Source organism: Macaca fascicularis, chromosome 16, assembly GCF_037993035.2.
Source record: "Macaca fascicularis isolate 582-1 chromosome 16, T2T-MFA8v1.1".
NCBI lineage: Eukaryota > Metazoa > Chordata > Mammalia > Primates > Cercopithecidae > Macaca > Macaca fascicularis.
This window is the reverse complement of record NC_088390.1, coordinates 14,445,609-14,466,786: the sequence shown is the minus strand read 5'-3', so window position 1 is coordinate 14,466,786 and position 21,178 is coordinate 14,445,609. Positions and strand designations below refer to the sequence as shown.

Sequence of the window (21,178 nt, the reverse complement as noted above, 5' to 3'; positions counted from 1 at the left end):
AGAAAAACATTGTCTGCTGTAACAGCACATTTTCTTAAGAACAAAAATCATGTTATCTACTTTATTTACTAGACTTAGCTTGAAATGATTTTGTGGGCTTTCAAAACTCAAACCCACCCTTAAAAGATTAAAATCTCCCATCATCAATGTTATTCCATAGAATGGACCATAGCCTCTGAAGTTCACAAAGAGTTTCAGTAATTTTCTGGACAAGTAAATGGTTTTAAAATATGTGAACAATAATTGGAGGACAGTTCTATCAGATATTTTAATATATGGACTTTTAAAGTCCCCATGAAAAAATCTTAAAAATATGTCACATCTTGTGGTATCACAACCTACAACTAACGTAGTGCCAGAGCCCAGAAAGTGATCAATAAATTTGTGTTAAATAAGGTCATTGTATTAATTTTGAATCCTTCCTTGTATAGAATTTGTGGAAGACACTGGGTTGGGAGAACAGATTAGTTTTAAAGGTATGTTAAATTAAATTAAGTATAAACTAAAGCAAACTGCAGCCTAAGTGTGTAAACAGGTTGGAACCTAACTTAAGAGCATATTCTTGTAACAAGTTGCTGAGTCTCAGCCAATCACAGACTGCCAACTGATCAGCTCATATTCACATGAGGCAAATACTTTATCACACCATGTCGAAATAAGGTATAGCATAAGCTGTAACAAAGCAATCAAGCTATTTCTGTATGACCTTTCCTTTTTCTCTCTACAAATACTGCCTGCTCACTTGTGGGCTGTACTGCTGGGTGGAGCTCTCTGAACCTCTGCCGGTTCTGAGTGCTGCCCAATTCATAAATTGTTCTTTGCTTGAGTAAACTGTCTTGAATTTAATTTGTCTACAGTTTTTCCTTTAACAGTTTGTCGTTAGAAGTGGGACTGGAAGTAGACCTCCAGCAAACTCCAGGAGTGCTCAGTGACCAAGTGAAGTATTCACAGGGCTCACTGTGACCACTGATCTGTCTCAGCAACTGGGGTCATGGAAGAGTTGTCTGTCTCTCCAGTTGGAGCTCCACAAACCTGGGTTTTGATCTCTTTCAGAAGAATTTATTTGAGCATTTTAAGTGTAGACTATGTTTGAAAGTTGCCATAGAAACAGAACTGGGTTCTGTAGCAAGTCCTCAGGCTTCCAACTAGGTCAGACAGAAACTGAATTAGGTTCATTAGGTAAGTAATTCCCTACTTAAAGATAGGGAATCATGGGTTGGTCTGGATAAAAGGAGCCAGAACTTCTCTATCTGGAATTCCAGCCAATTTCATGTATAAGAACTATGGGCCTAGAACCTGGAGAAACATGTGAGCCTTACCACAGGTAACTTAGAGTTACAGTGGCCACAGTGGGGAATAATGCTTACAAAAGACAAGCAGGCACATACCTTTAGAGTTACAACAGCTACAGAGACCAAGAGGACCTCCTCATACATATTTTAAGCCCAAACAGAGAAATAGAAAAATCCTATACTAAAGTACCCTATGCCCCAAGATGTCTGTCCTTATTGTAAATAGCCAGGCCATTGAAAAATAAATAGTCCACATTTATACCAGTTATATGATGTACCCATTCCCTTTGGCCTGGACTATTTCCCCATTAGAGGTATTCACTCAAGGACTTCACTCCTGGGACGATGATCAACCAATATCTCAGAGAGAAAAAGTAATATTCCTGTGGTGAGGTTTTTCAAATCAAGTTCAAAAGATCCCTCTTTCGATCCTGTCTAATTGACACTTGAATCATGAAAATATATGAACTAGTCCTCTCTCTTCTCATTTTGATCCTGCTTCTCCAACGGAAACCTGTCAGCTGAAGCCCCTCCTCTTAAATACCTACTGACCATATGGTTTGCCAAATCTGTCTACCTCTTTCCCATTGTCATTGTCTTTGCTATGCTCTAAAATGCTTTATTGAAGAAAAATACACAACTAATTGGTCCATCAGTCAATCTTGAAACCAAACAAACATAAAAAGGATGAACCAATCTCTGACCATAAAACAAGATTAGAAGTATCCACGCTTTACTACCTAATGAGTACAACGTTTACTATTCAGATGATGGGTTCTCTAAAAGTCCAGACTTCCTCACTATACAATATATGCATTTAAGTAAGAAACCTGTACTTGTACCCCCTAAATGAGAGAAAGAAAGAAAAAAGAACAAAAGAAAGAAAAAGAACAAATAGAAAGAAAGAAGACAAAAGACAGAAAGAGAAAGAAAGAAAGAAGAAAAAAGAAAGAAAGAGAGAGAGAGAAAGAGAGAGAGAGAAAGAAAGAAAGGAGAAAGAAAGAAAGAAAAAGAAAGGAAGAAAGGAAGAAAGGAAGAAAGAAAGAAAGAAAGAAAGAAAGAAAGAAAGAAAGAAAGAAAGAAAGAAAGAAAGAAAGAGAAAGAAAGAAAGAAAAAGAAAGAGAGAAAGGAAGGAAGGGAAGCAAGGGAAGAAGTGAGAAATGGAAAGAAAAAGAAAGAAGAAAAGAAAGAAAAGAAAGACACAAAGAAGGAAGGAAGGGAAGGGAAAGGAAGGGAGAAAAGGAAGGAAAGGAAGGAAAGGAAGGAAAGGAAGGAGAGGAAGGAAGGAAGGGAAGGGAGAAAAGGAGGAAAGGAAGGAAAGGAAGGAGGGAGAGATGGAGGGAAGAAGGGAAAGAAGGAAGGAAGGAAGGAAGGAAGGAAGGAAGGAAGGAAGGAAGGAAGGAAGGAAGGAAGGAAGGAAGGAAGGAAGGAAGGAAGCTGAATCCAGGCATTCAAAGTGTTTGTTTTTTTGTACCTGGCACATGGCTAAAATTTTAGAATGAAAACTCTAAGATCTGTTTCTGTTTATATGTTTATGTATGTCTGTATGTATAATTTAAATGTGATATTTTTCTATCTCCTTATGATATCACCAAAATTAAATTATAAAAGAGCCCTATTTGTTTGGCTTAAAGAAAATTAAGTGCTTATATAAATCAAGTATTCTCTTGGAAAAATAAGAACTAGCCCAGATGCTTTTCAAGTTCATATGACTTGGGTAATTTTTGGTAAATAAGAATATTGTTAGTTTTATTATAACAGGCTTATCTTCAGAGTCGTCACCATTAAATACAACACAAACACACAACTTTTCCTAATTAGGTTTGCTGGAAATAAGCTTTCGTTATCTCTATATTACAAAATTTATCGGCAAGAAAAATAACATAAGATGATGTCTAGCTGTTTAATGTCTCGTATTTATGAGAAATCCAAGCATAATTATTAAAAAGAAACAACAAGTGAGTCAAATAGATGCAAGCAAGATACACTTCCAAGTTTTTTTTGTTTTTGTTTTTTTTTTGAGACAGCGTCTTGCTCTGTCTCCCAGGCTGGAGTCCAGTGGCGCAATCTTGGCTCACTGCAAGCTCTGCCTCCTGGGTTCACGCCATTCTTCTGCCTCAGCCTCCTGAGTAGCTGGGACTATAGGCGCCCGCCACCACACCGAGCTAATTTTTTGTATTTTTAATAGAGACGGGATTTCACCGTGTTAGCCAGGATGGTCTCAATCTCCTGACCTCGTGATCCGCCCGCCTCGACTTCCCAAAGTGCTGGGATTACAGGTGTGAGCCACTGCGCCTGGCCAAAAGGTTCTAAAATTCTTATCAGGAATGGAAAGTTGACACTGAGGAAAGTCTGTACAAACAACAATTTAATTCTCAGGCCTAGAAAATAGAAAAGCTAAGAGGATAGAGATAGAATTTTGCCTCCTCTACAAACAACTTCTTATTACAACGAGACTAAAAATATCCAAGACTGTTAGTAAACATGTTCTGTGCCACTCTAACAAACTGTACTGTAAGAAAGCACATGTGGGCCAGGCGCGGTGGCTCAGGCCTGTAATGCCAGCACTTTGGGAGACCGAGGCCGGCAGACCGTCTGAGGTCAGGAGTTTGAGACCAGCCTGGCCAACATGGGAAACCCCATCTCTACTAAAAAAATTACAAAAATTAGCCAGGCATGGTGGTGGGTACCTATAATCCCGGCTACTCAGGAGGCTGAGGCAGGAGAATCACTTAAACCTGGGAGGCAGAGGTTGCAGTGAGCCGAGATTGCACCACTGCACTCCAGATTGGGCAACAAAACATGATTACATCTCCAAAAAAAAAAAAAGAGAGAAAAAAAAAAAGCACATGCTTCTACATATCTTCTAGCTATTATGGTTCAGAATTGCTGGTGTGACAGACAGTTCACAATTATTTGCACCATGGTGTTCACTGGAACTTAAGGTCATGGGGTAAAAAATTCTAATTAATATATGTAACTAAAATTACTAGTAATAATAAAAGAAACAACTGTATATGCAAGTATACAAGGAAGGTAATATATGCTTTTCATGATAAAAAGCTATAAGTTATGAGGATGTTCTGTTTTGTTAAGGGAAAAAGAGAGTAGTTTTTATCCTAAATTGGAATGACTGGTTATTCCAAATGAGAAAGATGAAAAGCATAGGACAAAAAAGTGAATGGGTAAGAAAATTGTAGAAGGTTTATGGAAGATGAATCTTGTGAAAGAAATTTGATGTGTGGTCAAACTGGCTAATCAATTAAGTAGAAGGGAATTATTTATTAGTTTTTCTTAAACTTGAGCATTAATATCAAAATATCACTAACACAAAACTAGAATTTGGTCCTTTCTGGTAAAAAAAAAAAAAAAAAAACAAGGTTTTCTTGGAGTATTGGTTTGCTCTTAATGGGCAAATGTGAAAGGCTTTTCTTAGTCTTTTAGGTAATTGACCAAGGTGAAAAGATTCTGTGTCTTACTATGATATTTCCTCTACTTCATGATGTATTTATTAGGATTTGGATCATATAAGAAAACTGAGTCCTCTCTATTAAAAAAGCTAAGGTTTTTCTTGGCTATGTAATTTTCTGTTTTCGCCTTTGAAGCCTTTAATTATCACTCTGGTTAAGTGAATGCCTGTTGTTTCAAGTGACTTATCCTATTTTGATCAAGTGTTTTAAATCCTTGATATTTTTTACAAATGCCCTAAAATCAAATTCTAAATTAAATCTTTCTCTTGACCTTAAGTTAATTTTAAGAATTTTCAGATGAGCCCTTGGAACATCTTAAAATAATATCTTTCCTTACATAAAGAGAAATATTAAACAAATTTGGCTTGATATATGAAATTGTATAGAAAGCATTGTCAAACAATAAGTAATGCTAAACGTTACTTGAGTTATATTGAGATGGATGTGTTATTAACACGCATTCCAGAAATGGTATGAAATCTCCAGAAATCTGATCAAACCACCGGATTGGGTAAGAATTCACAGAACTCTTATGCAAAAAAATGGATTGGTTTCATAAAACTGCTAACCCTACATCGAGCACAACATGAATTAATTGAATACCAAGGAAATGATATGGCAAATTTTCATGCTATGTCAGGCAGTACTGGAATTGTTAACATATGTGATTTGAATAAACTCCATCAAATTAATCCAAGTCAAATTACCTATGATAACCTATTTAATAAACAGTGGTATGCACCTGAACTGGAGAAACAAAACTGGAACGTAAGATGATGTAAATTCAGTGTTAAGCATGGACCCATGGGGAGCCTGGACCGCCACCTGTTCCTTCCTGAGCCCTTAAAACTTCCATCATCATTATTATTATTGTTATTATTATTATTGTTTTGAGACGGAGTTTCACTCTTGTTGCCCAGGCTGGAGTGCAATGGCGCGATCTCGGCTCATTGCAACCTCAGCCTCCGGGGTTCAAGCGATTCTCCTGCCTCAGCCTTCCGAGTAGCTGGGATTACAGGCATGCGCCGCCACGCCCGGCTAATTTTGCATTTTTTAGTAGAGATGGGGTTTCTCCATATTGGTCAGGCTGGTCTCACAAACTCCCGACCTCAGGTGATCTGCCCTCCTCGGCCTCCCAAAGTGCTGGGATTACAGGCGTGAGCCACCGTGCCCGGCCCCAAAAACTTCCATTATTAAAAGCATTCTATGACTCATTATGAAGCTGATAAAATAAAAGAAAATTAAATTTGGTGGGATGGTCATTCTAAAACTGCTAAAATGGTTAATAACCCACGTTTGATTTGTCAAACCCATAATTCTGATAAGACAACAACGTTCGGGTGGTGCATTTCCAGTACCTGATGAATAATTTGAACACTTACAGATGGATTTCCTTCAACTGCTACTTTTAATACATGTTTTCTGGTTGTACAGAAGTTTTTTCATTCAGAAAGACGATGCTACATTAGTAGCTAAAAGGTTATTAGAAAATGTGTTTTACTGATGAGGCATTTCTGAAGACATCTAATAATAAAGGTATTTATTTCAATGGACAAGTTATACAACATTTTAAAAAGGTACTACAAGTACAATGGCATCAGACAAAGCTAACTGAATTGATGAGATTGCCTTGGTTAAAGGTATTACTGATTGATGGCTATCAGATCTACCCCCAGTGGAAAACACAGATTGGCCCCTTATGAAAGTTACTGGAAGGCCTATGCCCCTAATAATAGAACTCCATGTGTCTCCTTCTCATAAACTCTGAAATGACTCAATATTGCAAGGTTTTGATGCATTATGCCAAAGTATATTTTCACCAGGTAAAAGAAGCCTTTTGTAATCCACCAACTGATGCCAACCAGACCTTTCACAATCCAGAAGATTAGGTCTTTTAAAAAAGACACCAGAAAAAGACCGCCCTTGAACTCCACTGGGAGGGACCATACCAAGTACTTCTCTGCAGAAAAACTTCAGGGCCTCAAGTCTTGGATCCACATCTCTCAACCCAAGAGGACCCCTCAAAATTCTTGGAACTGTATACCCAATGGGGGGTCTCAAGATAAAACTGATTAGGGAGGTTTCTTCTCAGAAGCAGGTGGCATCTCAGGTGTGGACAGGTTTTTCAAGATCACACATCAAGACTTCTCTTTTCTGTCACCATGAAACATTTGTTCCTGGTACTCTTTTGTTCTGTTTATACATGACAAAATCATATGATATTGAAGATTTCATAATCCACAGTTTCTGTAAGAAATTTAATGTTGGGCCGGGCGCGGTGGCTCAAGCCTGTAATCCCAGCACTTTGGGAGGCCGAGATGGGCGGATCACGAGGTCAGGAGATGGAGACCATCCTGGCTAACACGGTGAAACCCCGTCTCTACTAAAAAATACAAAAAACTAGCCGGGCGCGGTGGCGGGCGCCTGTAGTCCCAGCTACTCCGGAGGCTGAGGCAGGAGAATGGCGTGAACCCGGGAGGCGGAGCTTGCAGTGAGCTGAGATCCGGCCACTGCACTCCAGCCTGGGCGGCAGAGCGAGACTCCGTCTCAAAAAAAAAAAAAAAAAAAAAAAAAAAGAAATTTAATGTTGGATGTATCATGTTAAACCTAAATTTGTACATGATCTTACAGATTCTCTGGTTCAGCCTGTAACAAATTGCACGGATATTCCAAGTCTGACTAATTGTTCAAATTGCACCCTTTCTAGAGGGTTATGTTTTTCGATTCTATATATTCAAATCCTTTATCTAAATCTAAGAGTAGATAATACCTGAGAATTTTGTAATTTGCAGTTAAATTATAGCATAAGAAAGCCAAAAGAAAGATAATTTAACAGTTTGTAGACCAATGTATAACTCTTATCCCTTAATTGTTGGTACCCTCCAACCATTAAATGATTCAGTAATGGAACTTTAGAAAAATATTACTAGTGCTTCCTTTTTGGTGACCCCTAATGCACAAGATGTCCCACAGAAACTGTCTTTTGTATCCCTTTAGAATATATTTTTATCTGTGGAAGATTTTAACAACCAACTCTATGTGTGGGCAACTCTATGTCTCAATAGTGGAAAATAAGGGGCCAATGTTGATTAAGTATTCTAACAGTATCACTGTCACTCCATAGCCTATTGGAAACTGAACACTGGTCTACACCTCTGAGTTTGCACTGCGGAATAAAGACAAATTTGCCAGCCCTCATAAATCTCTCTAAGTGGATGTCATTTGGTACAATGCTCCTTCCCTGACTTGGTATAAATGTCAATAAAGCTATGATGAGAAATCTGTCTCAGACATTAGCTACTATAGCTGTTCTATCACACGGGTTACAGTTGGCCAGCAAGCTTCTTTAAATTCTCTTGCTAAATTTGTTTTAGATAACATGATTGCTTCAGACTAGGAGTGCATGCAACTGATACAAACTCAGCTGCAAGAAGTCAGCAAACAAACTACTTAGTTAAAATTACTCATCTGGTTCCGTTTTGATATATTTGATTTTGATTGGTTTGATTTGTGGAGGGTCCTCTTAAGGAATATACTTCAGCTTCCCAGTATTGTTCTCAAAATAGCCAGAATAATAGTTTCTTTCTTGCCTCATATCCTCTGAAGACAGTCTTAAATGTTTGTATGCAGCATAAAATGGTCTCACTACAGTTAAAATAATGAAGACACCAGAACATAAGGAATCATCTAACTGACTTGATGTCAAAAATTGTGAATTTGTACTGAGACCAAACAAGTCCATAATGATGACACAGTGGCATCAATACCCAAAGTTGGGTCAATGTCTCAAAATTGAGATGCTTATCAAAAGGGGAAATTTTTAATTTAATTAAATTTGGCCTAAAGTTGCCTCCACATGTAGCAAACTGCAACCTGACTGATATGGTCTGGCTCTGTGTCCCCACCCAGATCTCATCTGGTAGCTCCCGTAACTCTCATGTGTTGTGACAGGGATCTGGTGGGAGATGATTGAGTTTTGGGGGCAGGTCTTCCCCATGCTGTTCTCATGATAGTGAATAGGCCTTACAAGATTTGATGATGGTTTGAAAAATAGGAGTTGTGACCACGCACCAAGGATCACACCTGTAATCCCAGCACTTTGGGAGACCAAGGCAGGAGGATTGCCTGGGGTCCAGAGTTCGAGACCAGCCTGGTCAGCATGGTGAAACCCTGTCTCTATTAAAAATACAAAAATTAGCTGGGCATGGTGGCAGGTGCCTGTAATCCCCGCTACTCGGGAAGTTGAGGTAGGAGAATTGCTCGAACCCAGGAGGCAAAGGTTGTGGTGAGCAGAGATCGCACCATTGCACTCCGGCCTGGGCAACAGGTTCAGATTCCATCTCTAAAAGAAATGGGAGTTGCCCTGCACAAGCTCTCTTTTTTGCCTGCCGCCATCCTTGTAAGATGTGACTTGCTCCTCTTTGCCTTCCGCCATGATTGTGAGGCCTCCCCAGCCACGTGAAACTGTAAGTCCAATAAACCTCTTTCTTTTGCATATTGCCCAGTCTTGGGTATGTCTTTATCAGCAGCATGAAAACAGACAAATTCACTGACTTAGTATGCAAGCACGTTGCAACCTAACAAGAGTATATTCTTGTAAAAAGTAGCTGAGTCGTAGCCAATCACAGCAGCCAATTTCAGCCAATCACAGGCTGCCAACTGACCGGTCCACAACCATAAAAGGTAAATGCCTCATCACACCATGCCCACATCAGGTCAACACAGAGCTGTAGCCGGTCAAGCTGTCTCTGTATGTCACTTCCTTTTATTGTCTATAAATACTATCTGCCCATGTTGCCGAGTGGAGTTCCCTGAACCTTTCCTGATTTGTTCGTGACAATTCAGGCCCAATTCATGAACAGTCTTTTGCTCAAATAAATACAAACTCTACTGAATTGAATTTGTCTGACCTAAATTTTAAAAATAAATTTTTCTATTTTTCATTTCCAGGAGGACTTTTGTATTAAATTCTGAAATTGAAGATCAGAAAATGACTAAGTGGGCTTGTCTCACTTATCATCCATGCAGCTCTGAGCAAGTGATTATCTCTGGGTCTCAATTCTGTTATCTGGAAGTAAGAAACAAATTGCAGTACTTTTGTAGTTTCAAATGAGATAATGTATAAATGTAAAAAAGTGTTAATATTTCTAGGCTTCCACGACACTGACCCAGCAGTTCCATGGACAAAGCTTTCAGGGATAATCATCACCATCACACTCTGATTAACTCCAGGGCTCATACTCCAGCCATTGTCTCCTGGTTATTGCTGGTTTCTCCTCTCTCCCTTCGACATACATGGCACACCAGCCTCAATGACCATCCTCACATACACATCAACACATGCGCCCCTGTTGGAAACTGCTAGCAGCCTCAGCCCCTGCTGACGTAGGGATGCTGGAGCAATTGCTATCTGTGTATGAGGCTAATTCACTACCAGAGTGGCTGAAGACTCAGACCACAGCTGCCTGTGCTGGCTTTCTTTACCTAATCTGTGAAAATGCCAACATTCTCTTTCTCCAACAAGTCATCGTTGAGCCAAGACCTCAACAAGATGGGGAAGTCCCCTCCTTATGCACATAATAACTTCTCAGGCATGGGGAAAACAAACATAGGAGATCTAGGGATTACCAAATCCAATTAATGTCAAATCAAGCCCCAGCTCAGCCCCTGCAGCTCAATAGAGCTGCCTTGTGATTTGATTACTATCAAAATGGGTAGTCATGAATTCATCAACTCCCCCAGCAACAGCCCGTTAAGAGGCATTTCCAAAAATAACCCAAGTAAGCAAAGCATTAAGAAAACGGTAGACCCTTTGCCCTCTGGCCTTCCCAGAAGACATTCCCAAATGCCTCTACTGTTGCCTTATGCCCGCCCCCATGGGTAGGGCTATTTATTGTCCCCCATACTCAAATAGAGCTTCAATTAAAAATCAGGATTTGGCAGCAACAACCTGTTTTCTTGTCAGACACGTTGTAAATTGTATAAAATCTATTTTGGTGCAATTTACAACTTTGGAAATAAAAACACCCTCATACAGCAATTTGTCTGCTGTAGGAAGTCTGGACGCCTGGGCTCCTGGTCAGAGGTTGGAAAATGGCCAATAAAGGGAATGTGTTTGAGGGTGGAATGCATACAGTAGTGACCACCAACAGCTAGGTGTGGATACAGAAACACATTCCACCTCCTCTGAGCGCTGCATAAAGATTAAATGGATAATAAATTTAAAATATTTTGCACAGTACCTGGCACATTGTATTTTAATAAAAGCAGGGGGGTGGGGATGACGATAGTAGTAGTAATAATAGCAGTCGTCATCCTGGTAGTAATAAGAGTGGTAAGTGCTGAACCGGAGCCAGGAAAACGTAGGTTCTCATCATAGCTCTACTACTAATAAGCTATCCAGTCCCTCTTTCCTGAGTCCAGGAAAAATCAGTAAAAACACTGGAAAAGCAGATCAAAACCGGGGTAAAGTACCGTGCTCAAGGATAACTCATTATTACTAACTCAGCAATTACTTGAAACAGGCAAAGGTAGGCAGAGCCAAAGAGAAAAATTAGCTATCACAACCTGAGAATGGAGCAATAAGCTAGTCAACCTGTCTCCTTATTAGGCCCCTCCAAAAGCTTCTCTCAGGACAAAAATAGGCAGGAAAGTTCTGAAAGAGAAGATGCTGAGTTTTCCAGATAGTCAATACATATACGTTGTAAAAATTGAAATTTAAGTTACGTGATACCAGGACAGAAATAGACAGACAGATAAATAGAATCAAATGGAAAGACCAGAAACAAACTCAAGTATTTGATAAAGGTGACACTTTAATTCAGTAGAGGAGAAAAGATAGATTATAAGTAAAATGGTATTGGAAAAAACGGATAGCCCTCTGGAAAAATAAATAGATACATTTCGTTCTCTAACTCATATAATAAAAGTAAATTACAAATTGAAAAATTGAAATATGTAAAATGAATCCATAAAAGAACTAAAATACAATATGAGCCTTTTTTCTTAGAAAGGGTAATGCCTCCCTTAAAATATTATATAAAGCCCAAAAGCCATTAAAATCTTAACTATCACAAAATTGAAAAAGAAACTCTGCATGACAAAACATAAAAACAAAACAATAAAAACATAGAAAGCAACAATAAAAATGTCAAATTAGGAAGAAAATATATGTACATCGTATCACAAAGGGCTAATTTTCCCAATATATAGAAAGTTCTGGCAAATCAATCAAAAAGGGCAAATATATAAACAGACTGTTTACAGAATACAAAATAGGGATGCTCTGAAACATATCAAAAAAAGCTTAATCTTCTTCGTAACAACAAAACCAGAATTACAAGATATCATTTCTTCACTCCTCAGATTTGCCATTAAAAGGAATAGGTAATGTGGTTAAGTAATAAAATAAAAAATATATACTTAGGTAATAAAAGTAATAATGGTATATAGAATATTACTACTTGTAGGGAAACACACAAACACTTACATGTTTTCGTAAGAAACTTGTGCCTGTAGTTGTCTGGGTAGCAAAAATGGATGGCTAATTGCAAAAATGTGGAATTAGCTTACATCCCATCAACCAACAAGTAGATAAAGGAAATGTAATATATATATATATATATATACACACACACACACACCCCATATATATATATATATACACACACACACACACGCGCACGCCATGAAATACTACTCCGCCATAAAAAGGAACAAAATAATGGCATTTTCAGCAACTTGGATAGAGCTGAAGACCATTATTCCAAGTAAAGTAACTGAGAAATGGAAAACCAAGTATTGTACGTTCTCACTTATAAGCGGGGGCTAAGCTATGAGGACACAAAGGCATAAGAATAATATAATGGACTTTGGGGTCCACCGTACACATTTGGGTACAGTGTACACTGCTTGGGTGACGGATGCACCAAAATCTCAGAAATCACCACTAAGTAACTTATTCATGGAAGCAGAACTCACCAATTCCCCCAAGGACTATTAAATTAAAATCTTAAAAAGTTTTTAAAGTTTTTATGCTTCTGTACCTGCTCCTGAGTACCTTATATTGTATGTATTTTGTCCAGCCCTCTTACTAATTTAATAGACGGGAAAAAGGCCACATAGCAAGCCTAAGCTCTTATAGCTATTTAGTGGCAGATCATGAACTACCAGCCTTACTCTCTTCCCACTGTCCTAATTTGGTTGCCTGCTTATTCTTTAACTGGTAGCCGGGCACTAAGAGTCTCTGTCCTCCATTACCAGCATGGTATACTAAATGTACCTCGGAACTCCCTTTCCTTTTTATCCACGCCTTTTTCTTCCTTCAAAACATAGCTCAAAATATCCCAGCTCCCCACCTGCCCATTCCTCACAGGCTTATGGACATCAATTACACATCATTATTGTGTTCTTTGTTGTTCAACTTTCAAAGCAGTGTTACACAAGTAAGAAGGGCCCTTGGCCTGGGTTGCCAGGCCTCCTAATTATAGGTCCTAGCTTTCATTCTTGCTAGCTGGGAATTCAGAAGACCTCTCTAAGCCCCAGGTTCCCTGTTTGAGATATGGAACCATGGTGCCTGCCCCACCTATCTCACGACTATTAAGAGAATCAAATATGTCCAAATGTTTTATACATTTCATGAACGGTATTATAAGCATTTCAACCCTTAAAGAAAGCCTGTTGTTATTGAGGGAAAAGACGGGTTAGCCCTCCCATCTGAGTGATTACATGGAGCATTTCCTTCTTTAGACTAGTCTTTTTCTAAAAGCAGAAAGATACTCGGAAAGCAGGCATGGGGGTGAAACCTATCCACTGTACTTTCTGGGGAGGTGGTTTCAAATAAGAAAAATTGCACTCAGGAGGCTGACGCAGGAGAATCGCTTGAATCCGGGAGGTGGAGGTTGCCATGGGCTGAGATCACACCACTGCACTCCAGCCTGGGTGAAAGAGTGAGACTCCGTCTCAAAAGAAAAGAAAACAAAAACTGCAGAATTTGTTGGCCGGGCGCGGTGGCTCAAGCCTGCAATCCCAGCACTTTGGGAGGCCGAGATGGGCGGATCGCGAAGTCAGGAGATCGAGACCATCCTGGCTAACACGGTGAAACCCCGTCTCTACTAAAAAAAAATACGAAAAACTAGCCGGGCGAGGTGGCGGGCACCTGTAGTCCCAGCTACTCGGGAGGCTGAGGCAGGAGAATGGCGTAAACCCGGGAGGCGGAGCTTGCAGTGAGCTGAGATCCGGCCACTGCACTCCAGCCTGGGCGACAGGGCAAGACTCTGTCTCAAAAAAAAAAAAAAAAAAACTGCAGAATTTTTTTTCTTTTCTTCTTAAAATTATTTTCTGGCATCATATCAAAAGCTGAAAGCTTTTTGCAATTGAAACAGAAGATGCAACAAGACCACAGAGTCAGGAGGCTGTTTGTTGACTAAGTTATCTTTAGAGCTTCCCCACAAAAGAGCAAAGTTGGTGACTGGGTTAATTTGGGTGCTATCTGAAGAAAGAATGACACTTTAAAAAACAAAAAAGCTAGTTTCCTATGTTACAAGAATAACAGCCCTGTGGTGGACACCAGCAGAAGTGATTCTTCTATTTTCTGCTCTACTAGTAACTAGCTGTGTGATCTTTGGTAAGTCACCCACCCTCTCTGAATCTCACTATTCTAGCTGAAAGGGATGCTATGAAGATCAAATGAGATCATAGATATACAAACGCCTTGACCATAACTGCCTGTGAGTGTGAATTACTATACTCTAAACTGGCATTTCCCAAAATGATGCTTTGCAGAGCTCTGTTAATAAGAGGGCAATGAGAAAAGTGTCTGCACTCACAAGAGTTGGGGAAATTAGCTTCCTCAATGCAGGTCTTCCCAAAGCCTTTAACAGGCTAATATGCATTATGAGTGTCAAAACCAAAATAAAGGGCAGGGCACAGTGGCTCACGCTTGTAATCTCAGCACTTTGGGAGGCCCAGGAGGGTGGATTGCCTGAGGTGAGGAGTTCGAGACCAGCCTGGCTAACATGGTGAAACCCCGTCTCTACTAAAAATACAAAAAATTAGACAGCTATGGTGGCACACGCCTGCAGTCCCAGCTACTCGGGAGGCAGGAGAATCGCTTGAACCCAGGAGGCGGAGGTTGCGGTGAGCCAACATCATGACACTGCACTCCAGCCTGGGTGACAGAGTAAGACTCCTTCTCAAAAAAATAAAATAAAATAAGGAATAGATGTTGAAATGTTTCCCAGTATGTTCCAAAGAAAGTAACTTTAGGAAACATTGTTCTCAAATCAATTCCATTTTGAAGGCAAGATCCTCATCTTGTTTCATTTCCTGGGTATGGAAACTCAACAGAGAGCCAAATATGACTAGTCTTTCGGTTATCATGCTGATTATTCTTAGTGCCCTACCGCCACTGCCTCAATCCCACCCACCCTCATTCATTCTCCACCGTTTTGCCTTCTGGCTTCCAAATGGGTAAAGTCAATGAAAGACACTGCAGGAAATCAAACAGTAGAAGAAGAGAGAGGTTGGAGTTCCTCTGATACTTCCCTGTATGGGTGTCATGGTTCTGGAATGGGCTATATCGTCATATTCATCGGTTTTCACACTCCTATAAAGAACTGCCTGAGACTGGGTAATTTAGGAAGATAAAAGGTTTAGTTGACTTGCTGTTCTGCATGGCTGGGGAGGCCTCAGGAAATTTACCATCATGGCAGAAGGCGAAGGGGAAGCAAGGCACATCTTCACAAGGTGGCGAGGGGGGGGGGTGTGGGGGGATCCGCCGAGCATTTTTTTAAACCATCAGATCTCATGAGAGCTCACTCACTATCATGAGAACAGCATGGGGAAAACCACTCCCAAAATCCAATCACCTCCCACCAGGTCCCTCGCTCAATACATGGTGATTACAATTTGAGAGGAGGTTTAGGTGGGGATGTAGAGCCAAACCATATCATTACACCCTGGCCTCTCTCAAATCTTATGTCCTTTTTACATTTCAAGACACAATCATGCCTTCCCAACAGTCCCCCAAAGTCTTAACTAATTCCAGCATTAACTCAAAAGTCCAGGTCCAGAGTTTCATCTCAGACAAGGCAAATCCCTTCCGCCTACGAGCCTATAAAACCAAAAGCAAATCAGTTACTTCCAAGATACAGTGGGGGTACAAGCATTGGGTTAATGCTCCCATTCTAAAGGGGAGAAATTGGCCAAAACAAAGGGGCCACAGGCCCCATGCAAGACCAAATCCCAGCAGGGCACTCATTTAATCTTATATCCCCTTTGACTCCTTGTCTCATATCCAGGACAAGCTGATGCAAAGGATGGACTCCCACGGTCTCTCTGCGGGGTACCCATCCCCTTTGACTGCTTTCACAGGCTGGCATTGAATGCTTGCAGTTTTTCCAGGCATGTAGTACAAGTTGTTAGTGGATCTACAATTCTGGGGTCTGAAGGATGGTGGCCCTCTTCTCACAGCTCCACCAGGCAGTGCCCCAGTGGGACTCTGTGTGGGGGCTCCAACCCCATATTTCCTCTCTACATTGCGCTAGTAGAGATTTTCCATGGGAGCTCTGCCCCTTGCAGCAGACCTCTGCCTGGACATCCAGGCATTTCCTTTCATCCTCTGAAATCTAGGCTGGGATTCCCAAACCTCGGCTCTTGTCTTTTGCACATCCACAGGTCCAACACCACTTGCAAGCCACCAAGGCTTGGGACTTGCACCTGCTGAAACAACAGCCTAAGCTGTACGTTGGCCCCTTTCACCATGGCTGGAGCAGCTAGGAGGCAAGGGGCCATGTCCCAGGCTGCACAGAGCGACAGGGCCCTGGGCCCAGAACATGAGATTATTTTTCCCCCTAGGCCTCCAGGCCTGTGACGGAAGGGGCTGCTGCAAAGATCTCTGACATGCCCTGAAGACATTTTCCCCATTGTCTTAGCTATTAACACCAAGCTCCTCACTACTGAGGCAAATTTCTACAGCCAGCCTGAATTCTTTCCCAGAAAATGAATTTTTCTTTTCTACCACATGGTCAGGCTGCAAATTTTTCAAGCCTTTATGCTCTGCTTTCCTTTCAAACATAAGTTACAATTTCAAACCATCTCTCTGTGAACGCATATGACTGTACGCTTTCAGAAAAAGCCAGGTAACCTCTTAAATGCTTTGCTGCTTAGAAATTTCTTCTGCCAGGTATCCTAAATCATCTCTCTCAAGTTTAAATTTCTATAGATCTCTTGGGCAGGGGCAAAATGCAGCGAGTCTCTTTGCTAAAGTGTAGCAAGAGTGACCTTTGCTCCAGTTCCCAATAAGTTCCTCATTTCCATCTGTGACCACCTCAGCCTGAACTTCATTGTCCATACCACTATCAGCATTTTGGTCAAAACTATTCAACAAGTCTCTAGGAAGTTCCAAACTTTCCCACATTTTCCTTTCTTCCTCTGAGCCCTCCAATCTGTGTCAACCTCTACCTGTTACTCAGTTCCAAAATTACTTCCACATTTTCAAGTTATCTTTACAGCAGTACCCCACTTCTGGTACCAATTTATTGTATTCATCCATTTTCACATCGCTATAAAGAACTGCCTGAGACTAGGTAATTTACGAAGAAAAAAGCTTTAATTGACACACGGTTCTGCATGGATGAGGAAGCCTCAGGAAACTTACGATCGTGGCAGAAGGCAAAGGGAAAGCAAGGCTCATCTTCACAAGGTGGCAGAACAGAGAGCAAACAAGGGGGGGAGCTGCCACTTTTAAACCATCAGATCTCATGAGAATTTACTATCATGAGAAGAGCACTGGAGAAACCACCCCCATGATCCAATCACCTTCCACCAGGTCCCTCTCTCGACACGTGGGGATTACAATTCGAGATGAGTTTTGAGTGGAGGCACAGAGCCGAACCACATCAATCATTCTGTAACAGTTTCTTAATCTACAAACCATGGACACCGCCCCCCTAAAAATGGAGATAAATAGAATTTTGAGGATCTGTGATCTTGGAAGGGGGGCAAAATGCACCATTTTTGCATTAACTTTTAACTGAAATTTAGTATTTTTTTCCTTTATGAATATAGGCAACACATTCATATCTATGATCTGTCATCAACTCAAATTAAAAGTATTTTTATAGCTTGTTACAGTTGTTGCAGATATCTCCAAATACTGTCAATATTCCTCACTATCGTCAGATTATGGCATTATGAAATCTGCCTCTTAGGCTGGGCGCAGTGGCTCATGCCTGTAATGCCAGCACTTTGGGAGGCCAAGGCTGGTGGATCACCTGAGGTCAGGAATTCGAGACCGGCCTGGCCAACATGGTGAAGCCCCGTCTCTACTAAAAATACAACAATTACCTGAACGTGGTGGCAGGTGCCTGTAATCCCAGCTACTGAGAGGCTGAGGCAAGAGAATCCCTTGGACCTGCAAGGCAGAGGTTGCAGTGAGCCGAGATCGTGCCATTGAACTCCAACCTGGGTGACAAGAGTGAAACTCAGTCTCAAAAAAAAGAAAAGAAAAGAAAAGAAAAGAAAAGAAAAGAAATCTGCCTCTTAGTTTAGTTTATTTAAAATGCTAATAAGGAGGTTCGTAAAATACTATATCACAAATTTGCTTTTTAAAATATCTTTAATAGCATATTTCAGTATAGTTAGTATTCTTTGTGATTCTATTCTTTCAAAAAAGGGATCCATAAATTTCACCAGGCTTCCTAAGTGGTACACGGCACACACACAAAAAATAAGACTTCCTACTTAAATGATCTGAATGGACATTTCTCCAAAGAATATACACAAATGGCCGGTAAGCATAAACACAGACACAAACACACGCACGTGTGCACTCACCCATGCACATACATCCATGAACATCATTATTCATTAAATAAATGCTAATTAAAACTACAATGAGATATCACTTTATGCTCAGTAGGATGACTATAATCAAAAAGTCAGAAAAAGCCAGACATGGTGGCTCACATCTATAATCCCAACACTTTGGGAAACTGAGGGGGCTGATCACTTGAGGTCAGGAGTTCAAGACCAACCTGGCCAACGTGGTGAAACCTTGTCACTCCAAAAAGTGCAGGTCTCACCAGGCAACTGAGGACCTTCATGACCAGGGAGCCCCGCAGGGCAGCCATGGGACTCCAGCATACAAAATGCACTTTTCTATATTCTTCAAACAGCTTTACTTCATGTTTTCTTCTCCCTCCTAATTAAGTTAAAATGCTATAGCTTACAATTCCATAGCTGTGCTTAGAGGTCCTTGTTGGTTTATGTTCCAGATTCTGAATCTGATCATTTCCCTGTTTTAGCTAGACAACATATTGTTTCAAATGACTTTGCTTTTTGAAGGAAGGCTTGCACAATCTGACATTAAGTTGATTTTATAAAAATAATATTACATTCTGGGGATCTATTCTTAATTCAAACCTTTACCTCACGTGAAGACGTTAGCTTGTACAGGAGATCTACCTTGAATCTAAAGCTTAAGCTACGTGGTAAATTCCTCCACAACTGTATTTGGTAACTGTCCTATTTGCTCTTTAGTAAAACCTAATCACCTAGGTTGAGTGCAGTAGCTCACGCCTGTAATCCCAGTACTTTGGGAGACCGAGGCGGGCGGATCACCTGAGGTCGGGAGTTCGAGACCAGCCTGACCAACATGGAGAAACCCCGTCTCTACTAAAAATACAAAATTAGCCAGGTGTGGTGGCATGCACCTGGAATCCCAGCTACTCGGGAGGCTGAGGCAGGAAAATCACTTGAACCCGGGAGGCAGAGGTTGCAGCAAGCTGAGATCACGCCATTGCACTCCAGCCCGGGCAATAAGAGTGAAACTCTGTCTCAAAAAAAAAAAAAAAAAAAACTAATCATCTTACAAACAGGTGTGAGGGTAGAAGTCATCTTCTCTGCCTACCTACCCACACACAAAAGCATGCACCAGAGACAGAAACAGGGACAGAAAGACAGACAAAAATGAGAAAGAAGTAGAAAGAAGCAAAAATAAAAAGAAGACAAAATTTGCCTATTATAAAGTCCTGGGCAGTTACTGAGGGTCACTACCATAGGCTACTTGTGCTCAGATTCAAATACCAAGATTTACTTTTAAAATAACTAAAATCAAAAAATTCAAAGAGATATTTGTATACCACATTCCCAGAAGGGTTTTTCACGATAGCCAAAAGGTGAGAGTAACTCAGATATCTATTAACAGATGAATGGGTAAACAAAATGTGGTATATCCATACAACAAAATATTATTCAACCTTTAAAATGAAGAAAATTCTGACACGTGATACAACATGGATAAACTTGGAGGACATTACGCTGAGCAAAATAAGCCAATCACAAAGGGACAGATAGGGTATGATGCCATTTGTATGATGTATCAAGAATAGTTGAATTCTTTTTTTTTTTTTTTTTTTTTTTTGAGACGGAGTCTCACTCTGTTGCCCAGGCTGGAGTGCAGTGGCTGGATCTCAGCTCACTGCAAGCTCCGTCTACTGGGTTTAGGCCATTCTCCTGCCTCAGCATCCCTAGTAACTGGGACTACAGGCGCCCGCCACCTCGCCCAGCTAATTTTTTTGGTATTTTTTAGTAGAGACGGGGTTTCACCGTGTTAGCCAGGATGGTCTCGATCTCTTGACCTCATGATCCGTCCGTCTCGGCCTCCCAAAGTGCTGGGATTACAGGCTTGAGCCACCGCGCCCGGCCAAGAATAGGTAAATTCTTAAAGACAGAAAGTAGAAAGGTGGCTTCCAGAGTTGTGGGGAGATGTTGCTTAGCAAGTACAGAGTTTCAGTTTTACCAGATTAAAAGGGTTCTGGAGATGCATGGTGGGGTGCTTGTACAATAATGCAAATGTACTTAACACCACTGAACCATACTCTTAAAAATGAGATGATACATTTTATGAGGTGGGTATTTTACCACGATTAAAATAAGTTTTAAAAGTAATAAAAAACCAAAATCAACTTCCCAAAACAGAGCCTGACACCTTAATCTAAGCTATCTATCTGGATTTCGTGTCTGGGTTAGTCCAATATTTTCTGCCAGTCTTCATTTAAGGAAATAAAAACAAATTAAAATAGTATGCCTGAGGCTGGAGAATCGCTTGAACCCGGGAGGCGGAAGTTGCAGTCAGCCAAGATCGCGCCACTGCACTCCAGCCTGGTGACAGAGCGAGACTCCATCTCAAAAAAAAAAGAAAGAAAGAAAGAAACAAGAAAAAAAAGTAGTATGCCTGCCTCCTCTTCTGCCCTTCTTTATTAAATACAATATTCCTGGAATTCTCCATTTTAGGGGTCTTTAGAATTATTCTCCCGGTGGTTCTGAAGGCAATACCTTCCAATATTATAGTTCAACAGTATTCTGTAGCATGGAGAAAGGTTTAAAGATTTAATTCTAAGACCTGAAGCAAAA

At 40.6% G+C, this 21,178-nt stretch overlaps 1 long non-coding RNA gene across 1 annotated transcript in view; it reads right to left on the bottom strand.

Moving 5' to 3' along the window:
- LOC135967950 (uncharacterized) overlaps positions 1-21,178 on the bottom strand; it is a 50,244-nt gene that overhangs the window by 2,865 nt on the left and 26,201 nt on the right. Inside the window, exon 2 of the long non-coding RNA XR_010582294.2 lies at positions 18,110-18,226. This is a non-coding gene — a long non-coding RNA (uncharacterized lncRNA). The remainder of the gene's footprint in view (positions 1-18,109; positions 18,227-21,178) is intronic.